Genomic DNA, 17,623 nt, shown 5'->3' on the forward strand with positions numbered 1-17,623 from the left:
TCCACATCCTGCAAGTCTAATTAACTTGTCGCCATCTTGGGACCAGTTTTGGCAGCATCAATAAGCCATGCAAGCGCGGAATGAGAAGTAAAAAGCCTGAAATAAGACTCGAGACGGAATCGAGCACATAATATCAGAATAGGCCTAGGCATAGATCTCTGAAATGACTCACAGTTTTTCCATTGAATTGTATATATATTTCGCTATGCCATTTCTCTCACAATGAAGTACTTTCATTTCTCAGTGCCATATACCCATATGCATATACTCTATAAATGTGGGTCGCAGTAGTCCAGTGGGTAGGGCATTGGACTATTGACCGGAGGGTCCCGGGTTCGATTCCCGGACAAGGCACTCTGGGCACCTAAACCACTCACCCAAACTATGTGATTATTTGGGTAGCAGATCTGATGTGTGAATTTCACACGCCCTCGGGCGTGGACTGAATGAACTCTACCATCAAAACGTTCAAAGAGGAATTGCGATCCACCGTCCCAAATTTCGAGATTTCTTTTGAATATATTTTCTGCATTATCATAGCTACAAGAAGCCTCATAATTTAGAACTGTCGTTATTATCTTCACTAAAATTTTAAGCAAGGGCCATAACAAAAGTTCATTCGGTCGCCCAATCAAAGTTCGAGAATCTAATATATTTACAGCTGGTATCATCTTTGCCAAATATGTTAGTTTTTCAAATCGAATAGGTAATTTCTACTCACGCCGCATTAAAAGTAGTTACAGAAATCAACCCGAAGGTTAATACGTGAAGGTAAAGCATAACCTGTATAAAGCCTAACGCTGTGTGATATTCTCACTTCAGGAAGTGGGGGTAATTCCCTTATCGCCTTTGGCATCCCAAAAAGAGCTGATATTTTAAAAGTCACACATCTTTGTGAATCTGAGGGCTCCAAAGTCACCCGGATTTGAACTCGGGTCCTTCGGTTAGTAAATGAACGTTCTGATCTACAAATTGAATTACCAAGCCCCTACCAGGGATATGAATTTTATAATTATGTCAAAACTTGATAAATTAACTACCTTGGGAGAATGGCAGCATTTATTTTCCGAAAGACAAGGACGATAGTTGTTTTTCATGTTTCATTGCACTTTTTAGTAATGTTTAGCCAAAAAAAATTGGAAAAATATCGTATAGCTAGCAACCAGCAAGACTGAAAAAACCCCACACCTAACTTAGGACAAAGTTATACATATTATTTGCATTAGTAATCCTTAAAAGCCTCTCGCCAGTACTATTCAACACATTATCAAGGATAGACAATGAAAGAGGCACAAGATTTGACCATAAAAGGGGTCAAGTTGAATGGCGAAGTAATTAACATCCTATGGTTAACAGATGACATTGCAGTGTTTGCAGAAACGCGAGAGGTTGTGAAAATAACTCAAATCTGGGCACTAAGTAGTTCGGGCATGTGAGATGAGCATCAAGAAGATAGAAAATTACATCTTGTGTACGGAAGAAAGAATCTGTACAAAGCAAACTCTAGACAAAGTAAAATCCTATCTGGGCAGCAGTATAACTTAGGATGGAAGACGCTCATCAAGACATCAAGCGAAGAATAGCTCAAGTTAAAAAGGCGTTCACAATGTAGAGGAAACTACTGTGTTCAAAGAACCTGGGATTGCAATTAATGAAGCAGTCCAGAAAAAAGTTCGTGCGTAGCATGGTACTCTAAGAATTAGAGATTACATGGAACATTGAAAAAGTGGACCAGCGAAGTATGCAAACCTTTGAAACGAGGTGCTGGAGGAGAATGCTGAATATTTATTGGAGAGAAAAAGTAAGAAACGATAAAGTATAAAGCTGAACAGAAGAAGCATATTGATAACTCAACGGCAAAGAAGAACTAGATGGATTGGACACATTTTGAGGCAAAGTGGAAACTTAACAGAAAGTAAGACCCGCGAGGAACACCAACATACTCATGCATAGTACAAATTAAAAAGAAATAAAACAGGGCAGCTATCGGGGGTGAGGGAATTAATGCTGAATACGCAGAGAAGAATGGAGGGATGCAGTAAACCAATCTTAGGATTGAAATACTTATAATTCTTAAAAACATAAAATATGCGAACACTCTTATAAATGAATATAGACGATTTTTACCTACCAATTATTGAATATAGGTAATTGTAATATGGCAGTTAGTACTAAGTTTTTTGTTAGATAACACCCAAATAAGACTATTGCCCAAGAAAATAGTACTAATTGTATGCCAGGTTTGCGCGAAATAAAACTGATGAATAACAAACCAAAGATAAAGTATTCAATAGAGCAAATGGAAGATATAAGATATTAATGGATACGGTGAAATTCTGTCGTAATTGTTTAGTAGTAATATGCGCAGTACTTAGTTCATAGGATTAACGGGGCATAGACGATCAAATCAATGTGTTAACATGATTCAATCATGGAAATATAATTCGATAACTTCTCCATATCAATCCCAGTTAATATCCAAGAATACGCTTACGAGAAATATTTACCGCCCGAAAGTATAGACTTACAGTAAGGTATGATCCGATTCAACAACTGAGGGTAGAGTGACAAAACTTATTAGTCCGATATATGATGGCCCATTTTTAAATTCATTATTACTGATGCAAACTCTATTGAGCATAGCAATTTTCAATAATTCAAGACACCATTGCCGTTCCTGGGTACCTCGGTCGGTCACTACGAAGAATATACTGACACAATCAGGAACATTTTTATTCGGCGGGAAAAGGAGTTTAGGAAGGCGGGGTAACGTAAACACGCGAATGGGGAATTTAAAATGTTCCCACACTTTCTCATCGCATCAAAGTTTTGTGGACCGGAAAAGAAAATAACAGCAGGCCTTCCCGCAGGTTTAGAAAGGCAAAATTTTTTAGCGGACGTCTTCCTTCATTTTTGACAACCGATACGCTACTCTACCGCGAGGTGAAAAAATTGGTGAATCCGTCGTTCGTTATCATTGACAAAAATCACATATTTCGAGTTCCGCCGGTGTTATCGCAGCAGCGCGGGGCGTTTCTGAAATTTGTTTTTTGTTTTGCGTTGTAAGTGCATATTTGGTATTAAATTTTTGATTCCGGGCCTGGCACCCGCATCTCTGCGCCGCTTGCCTCGGGTGTAGCGGGGTGGAGCGCACAAACGCCTCGGGGCGCACCACTTTCACTCCGCGTAGCAGTTTTACAATCCGGTGAAGGGAAGAAAGAATGGGGAGGAGAATAGCGGAAGCCTGGCCGAAGCCCGCGAAAAAGGACTTTCTTCGCCTCCGGAAAAGAGGGAGGGAGGGATAGAGAGACGCGGGATCCTCGTGTTGGGCGCCTTCTATCATTTGAGACGCATGGACGTAACTTTGAAAAAATAACACTTGGGTCGTCGGCGCAAGTCAAAGGCATTTCTCTTCAGCTCTCGGGGCACGAAATCTGATTTCTCCCCCCGCGTCAATCGAATAATATACATATCAGGTCAAAGCTTGTGTGAGTGTGTGTGTTTGCAGGCAACCCCCGATCGATGACTCGTAATGCAATGGTTCTGAAAATCGTGGACCAGCACGTCATCGTGAGCTCTTGGGACGACGGGGGTCTTACGCAAGGACCACGCCCCAAGAAGAATGCGTACCCTCGGACACTTTCTGAAATACGGCGAGCACACTGACCATCGTGACTATACTGAGAAATCATTGAGAGTAGATTAGTAAATATAAGAGCAAAAAAAATAACTCACATAACTTCACTGACCCGTTTAGAAGAAGCATAAACGGCAGGTGTAATTAATGGTACGAAATTAAAATGCTCGATCCTTCGAAGTTATTTACTATTCTGCATTTATGCAATTATCTCACATCACAGCCTGTCAATGAGATTATACGCGGGCTATCTTATGTTGACGCGGAGGTAACCTGAAATCAACTACATGTGATATTCAAGAAGAACAAATAATCTGTAGGATACTATGTTCTCAATTCTTAAGCGAGTAGTAACTGTCTAGTGGAAACGTCCGACGAATGCGAAGTCACCATGGCAAATATACCGACAGCTCCGTCTTCAACATTTCCCGTCCCAGCAAACGAATACCACGCGAGGAGGACATCAATGGTAGATGTCGTAAGACCTTGAAGAACATCTGCCGGCTAACGAGAGGAGCACAGGAGAAATGATTAAGCTAACAGCAACGCTACCACTTTGAAATTAATGTACAATTAACTACCGATTCTTTCGGCATTTGGAACTTCTGAGCCTCTACTCTGACAGCAATATTTAACATGGATACATAAGTGTCATGAGCGCACTTTAATAAAACTAATATTTGCCAACCCTTTTGCGCCAGCCGAGGAACGTTTATATATCCCCCTCAAGCCACTTCCGTCTTCCTACGCATCCCTTTGCAGCCGAAGGATGTTTTTGAATGGTTTTGACGGAGACGCCGGGCAAAGTCACCTCAAAGACGGAGTGAAAGCGAGTGTGAGAAAGCGAATGTCTCCTAATGTCTTCATCCAGTCTCTCGTAATTCCATCTCGTCCCACACCTCGATCCACGGCACTTTTGCTCCACACGACACCTGAGCAAAATTACATCGAGTCAAGCAAAAGCGTGACGGACATGACAAAGGCGGCAGAAAAATATTACGCGCGAATTCTCCATAAATACTACTCCAAAGCCACCTTGTGTCCAGAGAGAAACCATTCATGGCACGAAATATTTATTCCCCATACTGCCGCAACTCACATAATGTCCCGAGCACATGACATCAAGAAAATGGAAAATTTCGAAATCACTTAATGTTGGTCACGACAGTGGTATTCATATGAAATCACATTCCTTCACGGGGATACCTTCTTGTTTCCCTGATCGCCGGTGGTGTAGCTTAATACATCGTTGGCCCCAAAAAGTTTTAAAAAACTCGTGACCTAAATAGTAAAAAATATATACCCTCGAATGAATGAAATTCATCCTCGTCTACGTTAAAATTTCAGCAAGGAAGGATAGAGGGATCGAAAAAATTTAAGTAAACTGGACAGCTCCAGGATCTATGTCCCCCATAGTCACCAGTGTGGCGTCTGCAGCGACACCGAGGAGGCCAAGAATCTTATGCGGAGATCACTCCGAAAACGGAAAGCCCATATACGCGTCACAAGGATGCCTTTAACAAGAAGCAACCTTGAAAGTCTACTTATTCATCCTGAGAAATCATAATGAAACCCCAAACGTTTTCATCCGTTAAATTCTTCAATTAGTTAATCAAATTACCTCCCATTTAGGAGGAAATTGGATTCATTAATGCTGTTCATACAAATATCCTCAAATTTGGAATCGAGAAGTTTTATTTTTTGAAGGTTTTTTAAGAGGTCCTTAAATGGCCCAAAAATCAAAATGAAAAGCATTAATAATGTGTTGCTGTTTGGATAAATTGGAAAAAATCGTTACCAGTCTAATACCAGTTTATTCTCCAACCGATCCTCACAGATAAAGATCTAATTCTAATAGGATAAATATATATTGTACATTAAATACCGAGTTTCCCACATCTCAGAAAATAGACATAAAATCCTGTTATTTCCCAACAAATATACAGGTACGCACTAATCTGTCTTTGCCTACGGAGAACAATTACCTAGTGATTAGGTATCTTGAACAATAACAGCATCACAATAAGTAATGACATTTCTTCCTTAGCTATTACTGAGTTCATTGAGGCAAACGATTGTCCTTGCCCCTTAATGTGTCTGCTAATGAAGTAATAATTCTTGGTAATTGCATCTTGTTTTTATGGAACGTTTCCAACAACTCCAGACGTCAGTTATCAGTTACTCCGCCACGAGGACACACAAGAAATACCTTCCTTGTATTTGAATAAAGTTCAGCACTAATGCTTACTTCAGAAAAACAATGAACATTAAAACCGGAAGATTACACTTAAAAAAATCAGCAAACCTATTAATTTCCATAAAGGCAGTTAAGTCCAATTAACTGCGCCCCGCATTCTTTTTGTTTTAATCTCTTTATTCCTCTCCTCTTGCCTTCAAGCACACAATGTACGCCTTGATCTATAATGATGAAAAATATTGCTCCATTGACTGTAGTGAATGAAAAAGCAACTGTTGGGAGACGTACATATATGAGAACAGCTGAATTGTTACTACAGGGTGACTTTGCAATGGCCGGCACCAACACGGATAGATTAGATAGAAATAGAGAATTCAATCTATCAATCTCTCCTATTAATTGTAATGAAGGCATAACGCTATCACCGAAACCGTAATCCTTGCAAGAGCATTATTAAGAGCAAGACATTAATGGCGACACCAAAAGAGGATCACGTGGTTCCGCAGTCTCTGACATGGTCAACTGTCCATTTCTTGCTTTAAAATTCACACATTAGCATGTCGTGACTCTTAACAACTGGCTCGGAAAAAACGTGATCGTGTGACATTTTAACCGTGAAGATAAGTTATTCCACATGGGGTCTGTTCACGAAATTTACACATGGAGCAGAATTAGCATTGCCAAGTTAATGGTAAGTTAATATTTCTATAAGGAAATAATTATTTGTGATAGCAATTATATCATTCGGTTTAGAATTAAACTCTAGTCATATATGTGTGATCATGACGATATAGGACCGCAAATTACCAAAACGAGAGAGAGGTATGCATGATTTGGCAACAACTTAAGGTTCCTTGTATTACCCCCTTTTGCTACCGTCTTTTAATGCCTACAAATACGAGCATCCTCGGTTGTATCCTTAAGGTTACACACTGCACAATCTATATTGATCTTTACAGTACGGCAGCTCTTCCTCACATAAGTACTATATAGTATAGTCAAACTACTATGCATGTGTATGAATAAATAAATAAACAAGCAAATAAATAAACAAATAAATAAATAAATAAATATATATATATATATATATATCATTGCATCCAACGTAGAAAATTTAATAATATAATTTCTGAGCGTCATAATTCCCACATATATTAGCATTTATTTGTATCATGCACGGCCCTTTCGTGTTCATCCTTAAGTACATGAATATTTATACCTTTCTAAACTCAATTAATAATATTGTTATCATAGTTTCCGCAATTTATTCTTGCTCGCTCCTTGTGATATTTTTATAGACGTAAAGCTCATCAACGCATACTCCTTCCTTTGATTGGGGAGAAAAAAGGATCACATGCTTAAGCCTAACTTATGGGTTGGGCGTTAACCCAACGTATGCAAGATGTCCTCTTCTGTTTCTGTCGTAAGCTAAGGTTTCCGATGTTCGGTTAAACTTTCGCTATTTGAAAAAATCTCCCTCACCTTCCCCCAGGCAATCGACCATTCCTTTGCAGACGAAAGGTAGACCATTACGAATGATTCCAGGAAGCACATACCCGTCTTTGGAATCAGAGTTTAAAATGAAGGAATGCTTCGAGGAATGAAAGCGGAAAAGGCAGTTCGCCAGAAGCCAAGCTTCGAAAATTTCACACCCCACATTTTGCAGCTGGGAACGACTTCAACAGGGCAGGTGTTAGAGAAATTCGTAAACAAATCTTAATAAAGTTACGATATCTTTAAAGTTACGACTATTCATTGTTACGCACCTGCCTCGAATAAGATTCGTGGCTTGAGGATCGACAAAAAAGTGACACCACGTCATTTAACATTGCTCACAAAATTGTGTGTACCACATATGATCTTTGAGATAAGGGAAAGTAAATGCGTAAAAAAAGGATTATGTCGACTATCAAGTAGCCAGTTGTAAAATTTTAAGAAACCAAATATTTGTTTTCTGCAGCAAAAATTGGCGTCGCGGGCACACAAATGTCATTGTGACTGTTAATCGCACAAGTATTCCAGTTGATAGCGTCCGCGCACTAAAAACTGGCCCAACCGAACCGGGGTGGTAAAAGCAAACCGACATCGCAACATTTGTACACGAGCCAGTCAAGCATAATACAGGATGCGGCAACATAGCTATCTTTTTTTTCAAAACGCATAACGCTCTCAAAAAAGGAAGTTAAGAGTCCGCGTCCTGTAGCTGAAATTCGGACCAAAATGAACGACGGAGATCCCACAATTCGGATAGATGAGCTCTACTTTGCTTGTGTATAATATCGTTATCTACTCAGGTCACATGTAAATTAGGTATCGCTTTAAGGATTATTCTATAAATGAATGGCAGCTCACGCTGGTGGCAATAAAAAATTGTTACACTACGATCAAATGACCCGTTCGAATATAGTGCGTGCCCTTTAGACAACAAATAGGATCTTAGGCACTTCTGCAAATGGATAGTTTCATTCGTCAACCAACCGTTAGTGTAAGGGGTCATAAACACACACACCTCGCTTCTCTCGCTCAGTAATTACGTCCTTGAGCCACGGCGTAATACAAGCTCCGAGATAATCATTTCCGCTTGGTAGGGCTTACTTGCACTGCCCTCTTCCTTTTTCTTTAAAAAAAAGGAGAAACCATTCATTAAATCCAAAGAAGTGCCTCGAGAAATTGGAGACGGTTGCCCTTTCAACAGTCAACCTCCAGCGATAAGCTGAGGGTAAAATTGAGAAACATCAACCATGAGGCTCCAATGAATGGCATACTGCTGTTAATTCTCTTGCTAAAGTGGCTCCTCCTTACTTAGTAACCCCACGCGATACAAATTGGAAAAAGTCGACGACCACATCAAAATCTACGATTGGCATTGAGCCTGAAGGCAAATTCATACGCGTAGCTTTTTGGGCTCCTAATTTCCGGCGTGAACTGGCAGAGATCCAAAGCCAAAAACATATATACGCCCATATCCGGTCAATGGAAATGAGGAAAACTCGTCTAAAAATTAACTAAAAGCCGTTTTGACGAAGGATTTCAATCCGCTCATTTTTGGATCCCAGAGCAGAAGTACGCTCAGAATATCACTTAGGAAATATTTCAAGTTTCACGTTGCTAACCTGAGCATTTATTTCATATTTTACGGTTTGTCATCGGGAAAATTTCTTCTGCATGTGGACCGCCAGCTACTGAAACAGAACCGGCGTCTTTCTGCCGCACTACTTAAAACGGATATGCAAATTAACTTCGGGGAAACGCCATTATCGTTTCGCTTTTTGAGTCAGGTTTATTTTCCTTTAAATTAAGACCAAAACGGTTCGAAGAAATGCGGTTCACTATCTTCCATTGAATATTCTTAAGACAAGTCACTTGTAAGTCGTGGTAAGACCACGAGGAAGATAATGAGACCCCCCATAAAAAGTAGGTGTGACAAAAAAATAGCTCCATCACTAAATAATATTTTTTTGTTTCATAGAAAAACCTCTTAGAGCACAATGTTTCCCACTACTAAATAGGCATCTCATGAATAGTGGCATAAAATTAAGGATACTATGATAAAATTATAAAAAAATTGTATAGAAGCTATGAATACAAGACTCTTTTAGGTGCAAGGAAAGATTATGCAAGGGAGGGGACATCAAAATGTCAGATGCTAAGAGATTAATTGCTGCCATATATGTCATAATTGGTTAATTATTTCTTTTAGGGGGAACGGGTTTTGACAGCAGGTTGACTATCAAAGTCGGGTGAAAGGGCTTTAAAGGTTAACTACTCTAGGTTGATACCAACGTTACAAGACCATGATTTGATATTGATTTCACATAAAATGACCCTCTAACTATAAAAATCCTGATCCTCATTTAAAATGGATTGGTTGCGCAGAAATTTCAACGGTAGGGAAAGCTTTCACGCGCAACTGATATATCGTCCACCTTAGGGTTATCGAGACGCGTTTCTAATGTATTCAAGAAAGTGATAACTAGTTTTATAATACTAAAAAATGAAAATAATTGACACAATGAGATGCCGAGACTAATCTGTGGCTAGCTCAATTAGTAACCATGAAAATCAACGTTCAATGCATAAATTATCGCATGAAAAAGCCTGCCCGAGCCGGAAATTAAGAAATGGACCTTATTTGTCCATCGAAAAAATTTCCAGACGATTCAATACTCAATGGATCCACCCAATACAAGGGCATCTTGACGTTAGGAATCAATTAAGGATTTACCTGGAAAGATAAAAAGTCCTAGTTCCGAATCCCGGTGTCATTTAATTACTATCAAAAATGTATATCACAATTTTGCACATACCTATCATAAAAATAGTATAAAACATAGAAATATAATGAGAGTTGGTTCAAAGTTGTAATAAATGCAATCAACCTTTGTCTCAACTAATATGTAATCCAAACGAAGAGAATGGTAGGAGATAGTGTGAATATTTTAACGACGGACTATTTTATCCTTAAGAAATGGAAACTGGAAAATATTCTACGCATATCAAGAACAAGTATCAATAGGCACAATTTCAATTGCCGCCAAATGAATGTTTACAACTACAAAACACCGAGTAGCACATATGCCGAGTCTTATTAACTCATATTCGCGCATTTCAGCTCTTTGTGATCGCCTATGAAATCAATTTAGTTTTAGCGATTTAGGCAACCAAGGAGGGGGGCTTAACTTTTCTCAAGTTCTCTCAAAAGCAGCATCATCCGATGTTGGGGCGCTTATCCCCCCAATATGTGCACAGATACATAAGCAGGCCACAGCGGTAACTGCTGGCCTACGACGTTCCAACATAAGGCTAAGATTTGAGATTGAAATCTAAAACCTTTTAGAGAGGAGAGACTGTAAGGCAATTTAAATGGTAGGATGGGTGCAGGTCTCCTATTCCCAGAGTTGGTGACCTCGGCGGATGTGTTTTTTGGGCTCTCATTAAAGCCCCGTTCCAGCCCTCGTTCACCACTCCGAGAAGTGTCAAGGCCGAGGTTTGGCCCTTCGAGTTCTCGAAACCACACAAGCCTCGCGGCAATCCTCGTCCTGCCTCTTCCACGGGAATACGAAAAATTTTAATTTATTACAAAACTGTCCCAAACCCGAGAGTAACGGGCCATTCCCGGATGTAATGAACTCTAGAGCATAAATTAAACTATCACAGAGTTATCTTTTGAATTCGATAAATTTAGGAAGATTTTCATTTGTTAATTCGCCGCTTCCACAACTACGCACTAAAAGGAAGCTAAGGGCCGAACTAGTCTTAAGTCGAACCACTGTAACCTGCTTGCTCAGCACCCTTTACTTCTACCACTGCCTTAGAATTATTTTACTGAACCAATATGGTGGACTAGGATGATTTCTATTATTAACCTGCCGAGATGGCTCATATAATGTTGGTGTCAATCAAAATACTAATGCAAACGCCGAGAAAAATATTCGCTGTAAAGTTTTTCACCAATTTTAAGTGTTCTAAAAATAGAGACAATATTTGGAGCGCTCTGTTCACTAGTACCCATATATTCTAATAGTTAAAAATTTAGAATTTGCATAGTAATTTTCTTTGAGAGCTACCCGTGATGTTAGTAACGCAGCAGAGCAGCATATATACTAAAATTAACTAGGGTCAGCTGAAAATTCTAAATACTCAAGGTTGCCTGAGTGGATTGATTTGTACAATCTGTTGCAAAATATCAGGGAAATTTAAATGCTTCCTAAATGTTTTTTGGATTTGGGCACACTACCCTCGGTACTATTTTGAATATCATTGAGGCGAATGAGGTCACCGCTCTTAAGAGGAATTCGTTATTCAAGTTCATCAACAGCATAGCTCAATGAAAATCATAAGTGCTCCCAGAAATTTGGTTCGGAAGAACTTGAGTGACTGCGTCCCAAAATGTTGAGGGCATGTTTTTCAGAAGAAAGCTTGCAAGTCCATTGAAAATCTCGAACCGTTGCACGAATTTCACTCATACACAGAACCAAAATTCAAGGTTCCGAAGTGAATGGTATACTATACTCGTTATCCGACTCGCCGTAAAATAAAATGACCAACCGACTATCACCTACGTAGATTTCAAAGAACTTCTTCATAGCGAACAAGGATTGCGAATAGAGGTGATTTCTATACTTTACTTTGAATACTGAATTCATTGCTGGAGCAGAAAGGTCTGTATCATTATCTGAAAATTTCCTTCCCTAGTCCACATTCAGTTTTCAAGCCGTGGGCCGTATTAGAACATGATCTTTGTCACAGCAATAGAAAATTACTTGCATCGTCTGTATAATCAACGAAGATCAGCCAAACTTGATTGAGGAATGCAGTTATGAATAAATTTATTACAAAAACATATTTAGTAGGGTTAATTTTGTAATATGGGCACGGTAGGTTGTTCGAATACTGACCAGAGGGCCCGGATTCAAATCCGGGTGACTCTTGTCACGCCCTGCTTCATCCAAGCGGTCTAATTTTGGGAATGCCATATATTCCTGGGAAACCATATTCGGCAGAGTGAACCTCGTGCCATAAGGCGTAAAATTCACCGCCGTTCGGGCTCACTGCGAACAACGTCAACCCTAAACCTTTCAAACCGACCATCGGATTAATCACTGTGGTTTACTTATAACCAGTGGTACTATATTGACTTGAATTTAGCCACAGTAACTTTACTTAAATACTGATTCATACACTAAGAGAAATTGACAAAGGCAATATGCCAATAAAATTGGCAAAAGAGTGACTCTACCAAAACATTAATTTTTGACAAGGTTTTAACAACGTAGCACAAGGTGAAAGAGAACTATGCATACAAATTATAATAAAATCGTTATTTTTAAGGAGTGTATCTAAAATTGCAATAGATTCTTTCCCAATAATCTTTTTTGATATCAATTAATGTCCTCAAACGAGGAGCTTCCGTCAGTATATACTGGTGACAAATGCCGAAACTGAAACTCACAGAGGAATATAACCTTGATATGGCAGCTCGATCAAGAATGGGAATGACTGATACGAGCCATTTTTTCATACTGCACTAATAAGGTAAAATTATACAGTGGTCTTATCCCCTTAAAAGTAAGAGACGTTAAAAATAACATGCACGATCCAGCGGGCAGCATGTAATCACCTAATAAGGCCCATCTTCCCTTCTGCCCATCTATGCTGAATTCTTTTCCATTGATTCTTAGATGAATACTTTTATCAATTTTTGCATTCACGTGTATGGGTCGCGGTAGTCCAGGGGGAGAGCGTTGGATTACTGACCGGAGGGTCTGGGTTCGATTCCCGGACAAGCCACCCTGGGCACCTGCAGCTCCACCCAAGCTATGTGATTTTTCGGGTACCAGGTCTACGTGGGAAACCATAACCGGCACAGGGAAAGGGACTGCCCCCCCACTCTGATGTGTGTATTTCACACCTCGTATAGGGCTTAGTACTGGGTGAACTCTGCCATCACCTACCAAACCGACCTTCTGGTTGATTGCTGTGTTTATGGTTTATGATATTCATGTACTTAGTCCGAGAGGGCCTCATTAAACTTCCGTTCCAAGCGTCAAACCATTGACATCGAAATATAAGAGGAAAAGAAAATGTTTCTACTTGAGGCCTTTGTGACTAAGAGAGAAAGAAATGGCCCCCTTTCCTCTCACCCCTTCTCGTCTCTTGAGTAATCATCCAAATAAGAGCTTGCAAACTCACAGTTTGACATTACTCCACATTTTCCAACATTTCATATGCTTTCCAAAGTATTCAAATCCTGTTGCGTCTACAAGACAACCGATGACTTCATCCCATCCCGAAGATCTTAGTCACAGGCTTCTATTTGTAGTATTTTATCGCATGTTAGCTCTTATAACTATCTACCACATTACGATGTATCACATCCGTCGCTTTACTTTGGTTATTCTCGAGCACATTCCACGCCCGGAAAGAAGATAAGACATCGTGGGCGTATGTGTGACGTGTTATTTGTTGTTCACAAAGCTTATATCTATTGAGGAAAAATCAGCATACGCAATGATTTGATTTTCACCTCATATGGTTCTACATCCACGAAGACAAAGACGCTACAATGTTTGCGAAATATTTTGTTAGCCTCGATAATCGAAACTCGATGTTTATTTTTCTTAGAGTAGGCGAAATCAACGCTAAGATTGATCGATCAATACGTAGCATTCTTGAAGCAACGACCGCCAGACTCACCCTGAAATGTAAGTTAACTGTGGGATTGCTTAATTCACATAACACATAGCATAATCACAACGCATTTGAATGGAAATTCATTCATATTATTCCAAATTAATTACTGAATTTCTATAAAACACAGGTCTGTGTTTTTTTTATCGGGAACTAGGTATTTTTTCCGCTATCCACACGATTTTTACGTTACTTATGGGCAAAAGAAAATGTACACAAAATCAGTGGCAGATCTAAAATAAGCCTTTATGGAGGAGTATTTTCATGAATTAATTAAAATAGGTTCATAACTGATTTTTTCTATACAAAAAGCTTAAAATCATGATAAATTTTATACTAACCGCACTAATTTAACGACAGCAATGCATTCCGCTTTAGGTAATTTCATGCCAGGGGGAAAAAAGCTAATCAAAAGTAGTAACGGGCATTTAGGTAATATTTAAAAAAATGTTCATGCAGATCAAAATATTCCGCCCCCACATGATGAGCCCCAGTTGGGTTCACCACTGGGTGCTAGTAGATTGATGCTCTGCGACTGGAATACATTTTGTGGGGTATCACAAAAATTATCAAAGAGCCATGGAAACCTAAAGAAAACTATATTGCAAGGAACATATGTTTTGTCTTCAAATAGGACTCCCATTTGCTTATACAATATACACATCCTATTCCAAGACAGCAAATTTCATATCGCCGAATACTTTCCTGTATCGCGCAGCGATAACACTTTGAAGATAAATTAATTAATTGATGATTAATGTCCTGATAATGTTAGCTACCAGCATGTGAATTCACTTGAATGTGTCAGAGTGTAATAAAATGAGGTTGTGGATTAAATATTTACAGGTAAAAACGATAAGTGCCTCTAACCAATTTAAACGATACATTATTATTTTATTAACTCACAAAATTAATTAGCTTGAACAATTTTTCAACCGTAGCATTGTGAAAATAACACCAGGAAACTTAAAATGACATCACATCATCACAGTAACTGTGTCAAAAACAGATGTTGCCTACGTTCAATGACGAATCCTTTGATCCATTCTTGAGCGTCAGGGTGGTGAGATGGATGCATTGTGAGAATTATGACGCCAACCTCAACACCTCTCTCCCCATGCGAGAAACATCTCGAGTGCGCCAATGAATTGCATTGGGTGAAGATAAGAAGGATTTTTGCATTAACCTCCACATAAGTATATGTATATGCATAGGTGCCGCGCATACACCACGTACTTTTACTATTTGACCGCGGGGTTACTGAGGCGCGCCGAGCGGTCGGGGGAATGTCCTTGGCAGTGAGCGGAGGAGAGGCGAGGATACGTGAGAAAGGAAGTGTGGACAATGAAGGGGGTTATGGCAGGGGCTGTGAGAGGATCAAATAGTTAGTAAGGGCGATGACTGCTACGAATACGTGTCGTTTTAAGGAAAAGGTTTTGCCGAATCTTATGTCCCTACGTCTCCGCAGGACTACACTAATAACAACCAAATAATACGACTTTAGCAAATGAATGATATGACGTTCAGTGTTCCCTTTTGCTAATGCGATTTAAGATATTTGGCGTAAAGAAGCAAATTTAGATGTAAATGCAATATTTTCTAAAATATAGTTTATTAAAATCCTCGAAAATAAATTTCTTTTTTCTCGAATTCAATTTGTATACCCTTTGATGTTTAATAATTATTATCAGTCCTTCCGTCACATATCACATATCAAAGATGAAATTAAATCTATATCACATTTGGATCACTTTGGTTTAATGTTATTTGGAGTACATACTGTTTGAAATATGGACTTTTATTCATTCATTTGAGAATATTAGGCAGGTAAGGAGATGGTATGATAACTGCAAGCCTAAGTTACGCAAATGCAACTGATTGAAATGAAAAACTTTTGGTAAGACTATAATGCTTCTCTTGAATTTTACATAATCCGGTCAAGAGTGGTATTTGGAATCGCGTTTGAAAAAGCAGACATAGCTCATAACACAGAATTTAGTATTTTTTTATCGCAGTTAAGAAATATTAAAAATAAAGTAGAATGAATATTTTCACATAAAAAATATCTACACCGCTATTTTTAGTAAGTGAGCCAATCTCGTGTTTCTGTACAGTTTTATCGCAAATAAAAACATAATTTATATTTACGATATTAAAATAATTAGTTAAAATATAAAATGCAATTTAATAGTCCTTTAAAAGCCCTATTGGCTGGCATTAATTGCCATCATTGTAGCCCCGAATGAATACAGGCTGCGCACGTGGGACCATTCGGAAATTGCTAAAACTTACGCGAACGGAACTCAGGGAATGCAGCAAAACCTTGACAGTGGCCGACGCACTTAAAAGGGTAACTTTTCGCCGGCGACCGACAATTCCCCAAAAAGTGTCGGCGCCACCACAAAGACCTTGAGGCGGTTCTTGCTCGGAGGGTCTCCAGGTAGGAACTTACACACTGACGTCAGAAGTATATGAGCTAATGCTGGAGTGAAAGGGGCAGGCTACATCTTTAAAATTTAGGTGCAGGTATATATTCCATCCACAAGATTTCCCCCATGACACAATTACAGCACTAGGACCGAAAAAAATATGCCGCTGTATATAAAGTTAGGAATCTAATTAAACATTGTTTCTGAAATAAAAACTGTGTCGTTCTTAAACAACACACTTTGTTTCCCTCAAATAAAATATGAATCACTACCATTTTTCACTCAATGGACTCAGATATGACAGTATACTCTCTCGGCTATGCCAAAGCAAATCATAGTCGAAGCTATATGTAACAGCTCCACAGAATAGCACCAAAGTGGTATTAAAACAATGGGAAGGGCGGGAGGACAGAGAAATGAATGTTTATAATGCGCTCTCTCTCCCTCACCTTGCTCTGCGATCCCGTCGGTGCGTGTGGGCGTGACCGCTTGAGTCGGGTTCGTCGATCAACACAACAACGCCCTCCCGTCCCTCCACCTTCCTTCCTTCCTCCACAGGGAGCAGAACGACGGCAACAGCGCAGGCCTGCAGGTGATAAAGCCCTGTCATCCGAGGGACCCAGAGGGTCGGGCGTTGGAATCACTCGCAAGTCAGGCACGGGAAGGCCACACGCGGGCACAGATATGCATGCACTCGGGCAAAATGGACGCACGCGACGGCTGCGGCAGCACTGGGCTCCGCCAAAGGGGGTGGAGGTAAATAATCTCAACTCGGTAGCCACACGGTGAGATCTTCGAGCACCAGGCCAAGCACCCGTCGTCCCCTTCGCCGCGAGGGGCTGTGGTGGGCGCTGGGTATGCACCACACGGACACACTCGCACACGCGACGAAGCCCGCTCGAGAAGTTACGGTCTGCTTTGCTGCTCTACCACGGCTGCTGCCTCAGGTGGACCGAAGAAGCAGAAGAGAAGTTCTTTCGAGGGGAGAGGTGGTGGTTCAGCGCATGCGCGATGGACGTGCGCCAGCGTCCCTCACTCCTCTCATTCCACGCCGTCGCCCGGCCACCAAACCCTCCGCCAACACGTTTCCCCCATCCCCTCTCTCTCAAACTCTCTGCTTTTTCGTCCCTCCCTCTCCGCTCCCCTCTTCCTTCGCCATCATCCCTCCCT

General features: G+C 40.1%; 1 protein-coding gene across 1 annotated transcript in view; it reads right to left on the bottom strand.

Moving 5' to 3' along the window:
• LOC139693871 (uncharacterized) overlaps window positions 1-17,380 on the bottom strand; it is a 79,610-nt gene extending 62,230 nt beyond the window's left edge. Inside the window, exon 1 of the mRNA XM_071592184.1 lies at window positions 16,903-17,380. The gene's annotated coding sequence lies outside the window, so the exon portion shown is untranslated. The remainder of the gene's footprint in view (window positions 1-16,902) is intronic.
• Between the last annotated feature and the right edge of the window lie 243 nt (window positions 17,381-17,623).

Source organism: Hetaerina americana, unplaced genomic scaffold (assembly GCF_022747635.1).
Source record: "Hetaerina americana unplaced genomic scaffold, ioHetAmer1.1.p SCAF_5, whole genome shotgun sequence".
Classification (NCBI taxonomy): domain Eukaryota; kingdom Metazoa; phylum Arthropoda; class Insecta; order Odonata; family Calopterygidae; genus Hetaerina; species Hetaerina americana.